Here is an 8,566-nt window from a genome sequence, read left to right as displayed (position 1 = left end):
GCTTGGTAATCCTGAAAGGTATACACCTTGATGATACATTTAAATGCAAGTTAAAAAAACTTATTGATTAAACAACAGAAGAATTTTCAGCAAATAGCAAAATAATTGATCATAGGCTGCTCTAGAATGCCAGGATATATAGACAGAGCCGTGCACTTTTTGCTTTCCTTCGCATTAAAAAAAAAAATATCGGAGGAAGTTTCTGAAAAAAAAATGATGAACACAATGGAAATCATGTATATCTATGTCTTTCCTAAAGCAATGTCCTTTCATAATGCACGGAGTAGTCCTACTTGATATCAAGCAAATACAGACTAAAAATCACGGTGAGATAAAAGACCGACACCGAATCAATCTGCACTTTTGACTTGAAATGCTTAAATAAATAATTACATAGAGAATTGTCAAAATTAGTATTCTATATCTATAACAAGTCTAAAACGGCACAACTTCACCCAAAGATAAAAAATATTTCGTTTAACAGATTTCCTTCTTCAGTATGAGTAAGATGTAAAATGAATCGTATCAATGTATTCTGATTGAACTAAAACAATTAAAAAAAAAAAAATAATTATAAAATAAAACAGTTGAAACCGAACATAAAGACGCTAGTACAATGCTAAATTTCCAAAAATGGTAGGGTGTATAGCTATTGACAACGAAGAAGACAAAGATATGCATTAGATAAAAAAAAAAAAAGGTATGTGTGATATGATCGAATGTTACAACAACGATTACGTAGAAATTCATTCCCAAGAAACAGCACAGACCAATCTAAGCTGGTATTTTATTTCAAATTTTACAACGGTAGAGTAATTAAAACAGAGGCTGCGTATCTAAATATTCTAAAATAATAGCAGTTGGCTAATAATTTATTTTGACATGTTGTCTGTTTGCTTTGTTCTCTAATCGTTGTCAATATAATGGAATTTTATGAGAGTGTCATACACGTGAGAGATTTAGCTAGCTATCAAATCAGGTTTATTAATAATCTACCATTTACGATATTCTTAATATCCTAAAAGATTATAAATCCCATAGGATTTAAATATCCGTTAGGATGTATTCAAAATATCCTATATAATTATGACTGTATCCAGCAAAGGGGGGGGAGGGAACTTTGATATTTTTTTGGTAGCGGTGTGCCATTATTGCCTTAAAAACGTACCCATTTTAATATAACATTCACTGAAACTCAGTACCTATAGTTATATAAATATTCAAGAAAGAATTACCTATACTTATATATACAATATTTAAAATATGACGTCACAACGTTATTGAAGATCAAATCAGGAGACACATTTCTGGGGTTCATTTGTGAACTTATTAGAAATGTGAACTTAATAATTGACCATTAATGATTATGACCCAAATTTTTGGCACATCCCCGTATACCCAATAATAGGAAGTTAACCCCCCCCCCCCCTTCCGTGATGTCAGGAGTATCAAAGTTGTTATTTATTCGTTTGATGTGTGTGAGAAAGTAGTCAAAGGTACGAGATTATAATTTAGTGCGCCAGACGCGTGTTTCGTCTACATAAGACTCATCAGTGACATTCATTTCAAAACAGTTACAATGCCAAACAAGTACAAAGTTGTAGAGCATTGAGGACCCAAAATTCCCAAAAATTGTGCAAAATACGGCTGAGGTAATCTTTTCCCCCATGGGATAAGAAAATCCTTAGTTTTTCGAAAAATTAATAGTTTTTTCACAGGAAATTTTTAAACAAATGACCATATAAGTGTTATTCATGTCAACACCTAAGTGCTGACTACTGGCAGACTGGGCTGGTGATACCCTCGGGGATGAAACGTCCACCAGCAGTGGCATCGACCATTTTGATTTGGCTATTTATTAAGGGACTGATCGTTTTGAATTTCCCTCGGAGTTAAGAATTATGTTAAGCTGTGACTTTATCTATTATTTACAAAAAGATTTATCTTGAAACAAATTTCCGACTATGAGAAAATATACTAACATGAATTGTTACTTATAAATGAAAAAGATTTATAACGAACAATGAAGAAAATGGTTAATTCATAATGAAATTACTCTGACGGACAAATATTGCAAATAAAATGATTTCGATAAAATAATGAATAGTTAAACAATATAATGATTATTTATGACCGAACAATTTGTCAGTGAAAGTTCAAAAGTATCAGGTTTATGAAGAATACACTTTTTAAATAGTTCCAAATGATGATGCACAATTAACATCAATTATTGCTATCACAAATTACAGGATATTTAATTTATCAACGCATCAAACTCTGTTTGGGAACTTGACGATTAATTGCTAATCAAACATATTTAGATTGTGATATTTTGTGGAACAGCTGCTTGATAAGATAAAGAGAGGTTTGCTTTGTTACATGTTAAGAAGACAAATATATCGACCAAAAGTTAAATCGCGGTGGAATATTGACAATTTTTGAAAACATCTAAATTTTTTTCGATTTCACATTTAAACAGCTATTAAAACAAAGATATGAATAGAATGGCGGCCGGTTAAGGCTATTTCGCGTTTTCGTCTTTCATATTCTATAGGGCGAAAACGCGAAATCGCGAAGTCTAAAACACAAAAACGCGAATTCGACTTCGCGATTTCGCGTTTTCGTGTTTTCGCCCTATAGAATATAAAAGTCGAAAACGCGAAATTGCCTTAACCGGCAACCATAGTTTCTTTTGCAACTAATTGGTTTTTTTTTCTCTAGAGTATTTTTACAGCATCTCGTTTAGTCAAATTGATTAAATGTTCCTTCCTCAGGTTTCATAGTCATAAAAGAGGGACGAAAGATACCAAAGGGACAGTCAAACTCATAAATCTACAACAAACTGACAACGCCATGGCTGAAAATGAAAAAGACAAACAGAAAAACAAAAGTACACATGACACAACATAGAAAACTAAAGAATAAACAACACGAACCCCACCAAAAACTAGGGGTGATCTCAGGTGCTCCGGTTGGGTAAGCAGATCCTGCTCCACATGTGGCACCCGTCGTGTTGTTTATGTGATTACTCATCCGGTAAATAGTCTAATTCGGTAGGTCACATTCATGAAAGGGTAGAGGATTGTAGTAACTACGTAAGGAAAATATCCGTTATCATTTGTGAAACGGTTATTCCATAACGGTCAACCAACTCGTGATGGCGTCCGTAAAATTTACGAAGGGATGATTTCAACTTCACCATTTGGAACCCTTGTTTTAATAGCTTCCTTGTGAGCAGTAAACCTCTATCAAGAAAATCATGATAGAAAATGCAAGCACGGGAATCAATTGGGAGATATATACCCCGTATTCAGGTGCTGCTGGAATGTTGCTACTTACAAATGTAAAGTTCACAATTGGAAAGCTGAAAACATCTCTTTTGTCGTAAAGTTTTGTTTTCAACCGACCCTCATTGTCAATTTCTAGATGTAAGTCAAGATATGAAGCCGACTTAACTGTATCTGTAGTATCCTTTATCTCTAGTTCGATGGGATAGATGCGTTCCACATAGTCACCAAATTTTGAATTGTTTAGTGAAAGAACATTTTCTATATAGCGGAAAGTAGAGTTAAAGGAAATTGCTAACTTCTTATCTTTCTTCCGAAGAAGATCCTGCATGAAGTCAGCCTCATAATAATAAAGAAACAAGTCGGCAAGTAGAGGGGCGCAGTTTGTTCCCATTGGAATGCCGACAGTCTGTTAAAAACACGTCTTCCGAACGTAACAATTATGTTGTCAATCAAAAAATCAAGTATCTTGATAATATCAGTTTCAGAGAATTTTTTGTTTGAATCAGATTGATCCTTTACAAAGTAGGATTTATCTCTCCCTAAGACAAGATGCTTGTATCGACGTTGGCCATTCTTTTTTATGAAGCAAAGTAATACCAACTCATAAATGACCCAATTATATTAGGTTGCCTTATACTGTAATCAGGGATAAAAGAACAATAAAAAGAAAACATACACGTGTAGTCATTCATGCATTGTTGCTTAGTTCATGAAAAAAGTTTGTATTATGAAACTAAGGGGAAACAAGGATTTTTGCCATGTGATTATGGACTTTTCGTATTGATTTTCCTCTGAGTTCAGTATTTTTGTGATTTTACTTTTTGCTGATCCTTTACAATGAATGAGAATTAAGAAAACAGAAGATTGAAGTTTTTGTTAGTACAACCTTCACAGAGCTAAAACAATATGTTCAGTTATGAGAGTTATAACATTTCTAACATGTCAAATTATGTTTGTGAACATTTTAAACTCGTGTTTATTCTTTGAGATGTATTATCCTAGTGGTGAAATCCCAAACGTGACTGCATTCCTACGTTTATAACAAGATAATAATCTAGTAATCCACATTTTGATTAGTTCTATATAATAATTGATTTATGTTACCGTTTCCGTCTCCGGTAAAGTCCACAATAGAATGTAAGTTCACATTCGATATTTCAAGATAAAAGTTGTTGCTTATAATTGGTATTGTATGATATACAATCAGGGAGCAACTTTTAATTAAAAAAAAATATGGTAAATTGGTCATCCATTTATTTATCTCATTAGAGCATTAAACTTACACAATCGTACAGTGTTATCATTCATTGTCATTTTTTATAATACAAAAAAAACATTGATGGAAACATCTTTTTATTTCTCAATTGAACAACCTCTTTTGTATATAATTCTGTGGTCGCCTGACATTCTAAATTTATAGAATCTCTCTCCGTTCATTATCTCTATCAATTTAGGAAATATTTGTGAGGGAACATCTGGATAATCATGCTAGTGTTCTTTTTTCGTGGTTAATTACGACACGATGACAGTTGACTCATAAGTCGAAAATAAACTGACAATGCCTGGCTAAAAATGAAAGAAGAAAACAGACACACTTATTAAATGGTGTTGATGCTAGAATAAATGCTACACTAGTATAAACTTGATCAAAAAGAAAAAGATCAACTTGAAGTCGGGTTGTTTATTTGGAACTTTTTCAACCCATCCATACAACTTCCAGAAGACATGCCATCCCTGATACTTCTATACTCCATTAAAACCTAGAGGTAAGAGTTGTAGTATACATTTTACAGAGAAATTGACATTGCTTGCCCTGAACTTCTTCGAACACCATCACATATATCTCCGCTAGCATTGCCAGATCTAGAGGCTACTCAAACGTCCTTTGCCTAACAAGAACGGCCAGACACATTTTGTACCTGGCATTCTGACCCAAACTTCTAGTTATACTTTTTCAATATGCGGCTTCTGTCGAGCATTGATCCAGGATCCCAGTCAAGACACTTAGTTCAAACAGTAACAAGTTTATTAAGTACTGTTTACTTAAACAATATTAGGTAGACGTGATAACTACTAGGCTATGAAGAAAAAATCGTGTTATTTAGGGAGATTGCACATAGGTTTATGAGACTTTTTGCACTTCTGTCACCGCGCTATGTGATGACTTATGTGCTATAACTTTGGTTTCATTTTGTTCAAGATTTGTAACAGTTCCTCAATGCAGTTCTAATGACAGTGCTTAACGGGGGTTTGTTTGTTGGACGATAAATAGTGTTTACATTGTTGTGTTATTTACTACTTTTCATGAACATGATGAAATGAGAAAATACAAAAATGCTGAATCTCTCCGTGAACTAAGAGGAAATTAGAAAAGACAAAAAAGACAATAATGCATATTTCTTTCAATGATTTGCAACATTTTATACCGTTAGTAAACTGAAATTGCTCTTGATTAGAAAAAATTACTAAGATATTTCATTTAAATTTACTTGAAGTTAATTAGCTTCATGTTTTTAAAACCTAACCTGTCTTAAGCCCTTGTTTGTACAAGCATTCCTTCTATTCCTACATGTATGGACTTCTTACATTTTACATACCAGATTATCAAATGTAGAAAAAACGTATTAAACATTGTTTTTGACGGAATTTGATTTGTGTAACTTAAGACGCTATTCCTTTTTGCACTATATACAATTCCATTTGTCCCGCTGGCTGATAAAGTCATGAGTTTGGGTTTTGTTACGTTTATGAACTTTCCCATTTGGAATTTACCTTTGGGTCTGGTATTTTGTTCATCGTTTTTTACACCAAAAACTGTTACCTCTTGCACCATATACCATTCACTTTTCCCACTGCTTTCATAACAACTCGAAAACTGTTCTAATATGTGTACAGCATTTCAAGAAGAAAGTAATGAAATATAAAAAGTTTAAAACAATTTATTTTCAATAGATCAGGGAAAATATAGTTTGTAAATAGCGGGCATTAGTTGTCATTTATAAATTGATAAATTTGCCAGAATTTCTTACTAACTAAAGAATATTTATATTGAACTGTTACTGGGATATACTTTTATTTGCTTACATTTCACTGTAGATACTTTATCGTGTAGTTTAAATTTGAAATGGATTAACGCCAAAAACATGGAACTTCTGTAACTGAATTATTGTAACAAAAGTGCATATCTTGTAGGTAATTATGTACCTAAATTACTACTTCTAAGGTGTATGTCACACAGTTTTCTTTATCTCAAATAACAGTAGCTGGGATATATCGGTAAGTGATCATAAAGCCGTTACAGAAGTCAATTAAAAGAGATAGGTTTGTTATACGATAATGAGACACCAAACAGAAGACCATATGTGACATTTACGTAATATATTTTACATGAATATGGGAATAATTGCCAATTTCTAATTAGTTAAACTGATAATTTACGTCTGTTCAAAATATTTGTTTACATTTAACCTTTTTGTGCATGTACATTCTGGTTTATACAGATCATATTGAAACATAGTGTTGGCATTGTTAAATATTCGAACTTTATCTACCTATATATATATATATATATATACGAGTCTAAATTGAAAACTACGTTCAAACCTATGACTGCGTTGGATAAAAACCGCAATTTTTATACGTGTGCATGTCAAACAAATTTCGTTGTAGAAGGGTCTAAAAACAGCACAAACAACATTTTCCAAAAGACCAAAAAGAGTGAAAAAGTATATTTAAACAAAACTCATTTGACTAACAGGTCAAACAACTGATGTTCTTTAACCCTGCTGACTGCCATTGGCGATTGCCAAATAAAATTGATCACAGGTTGTAACAAAATGGATCTTATTATAAATTTAATACGTCACAGAAAAAAAATCTACCTACACATATATTTTACTGTCTTCCTTCCCTTTAATTTGATAGTTTGTTTTATATGATTCTTTTTATTTTGATAAAATCCAGAAAACTGTTTTAAGAAAAACGTTGACTTTTAGCAATATATAAAGCATTTTTACTATAACTTACAAATCGCAATTTAGAAAAAGAGGTGAAGAAAACACACAATATCATAATGTGATGTCAAGCGCTTCGACAGGATAAAGACTGACATAATTAAATATATGTGGTACCCGTCGTGTTGCTCATGTTTAAACTAAATAATGAGTATAGACAGGATGTCGGGAGTACTTTTCAATGGTGCATAATATTTTGTTATTACCACTTTTTATAATCGTCATATGTGCTGTAAAGGGATGTATAAATTCATTTGCTAATCTCACAGACAATGACAAAGTTATATATATACTTAACCCATCAACACCAACACAAGTGAATAAACTAGGATCCTTTATAAAAAAGTCAATGGAACTGAGGACAGGGGGGGCTTTTTAATATTTACCTGAATTTGTGTATATATATTGAGTCACTTAGTTATTGTCCTTATTTGTTTTTGTTGTTGTTATATGTCACAAACTGTAAAGTTTATATGGTAATAAACCTTTGAATTGAATATAAAAGCAACGTGCAGGTGGGTCATGTTCTTTTGCTTCTCTCAACATAACATATTGTAATGAAATACAAGGACCAAATACTTGCTGACATTATACCATTATAATTCTTATATTGTTTGCATATACGTGTATTTGTTAATATGATTGATTGTTGATGTAGACGTTATACATTTTTTAATTGACGTCGACGGAACTTCTTCTTGAAACCAATTTAAACCAGACGCCGGCAATATTTACAATGGACTATTATTTGTTTGTGAGTATATTGGTTAAATTTATACACCAGTAAATTTTTTCAAAAAGGCGTTCAGTATTTTTGTGATTTTACTTTTTAATCCTGTAATTGTAGAAATGGCAGTTCTATTACATATAAATAGTTTAAGTTTCAAGTTTTGTTCACGGGAATTGTTCAAATCAAAGAAAGAATCAATGTTTCTGTATGTGATGATAGAACGAAACGAACCCAGGATTGTTGAAAAAAAAATTAACAACCCTTATTAATTCTATTAGACATAAATCATGTCTTTCGATCTGTGCATAGTTATTTTTATATTTGAATTTAAACAGTACATTTGTAACTGTTATTACTCTTGTAATCACCAATTTTATTTCGTTCTTTCTGAACAGTTCTTTCCATAAATAGTACACAGAGTAACTAGAAATTGAGTAAACTTTTGATGGAGTACACTTTTATCGTGGTTTTGCAGTGCAAGTCTATGTTGCTTGTAGGAAATTCGACATTCCATAGTTGAATATATACAATTA

This window comes from Mytilus trossulus, chromosome 13, assembly GCF_036588685.1.
Source record: "Mytilus trossulus isolate FHL-02 chromosome 13, PNRI_Mtr1.1.1.hap1, whole genome shotgun sequence".
Classification (NCBI taxonomy): Eukaryota; Metazoa; Mollusca; class Bivalvia; order Mytilida; family Mytilidae; genus Mytilus; species Mytilus trossulus.
This window is presented reverse-complemented; position numbering follows the sequence as displayed.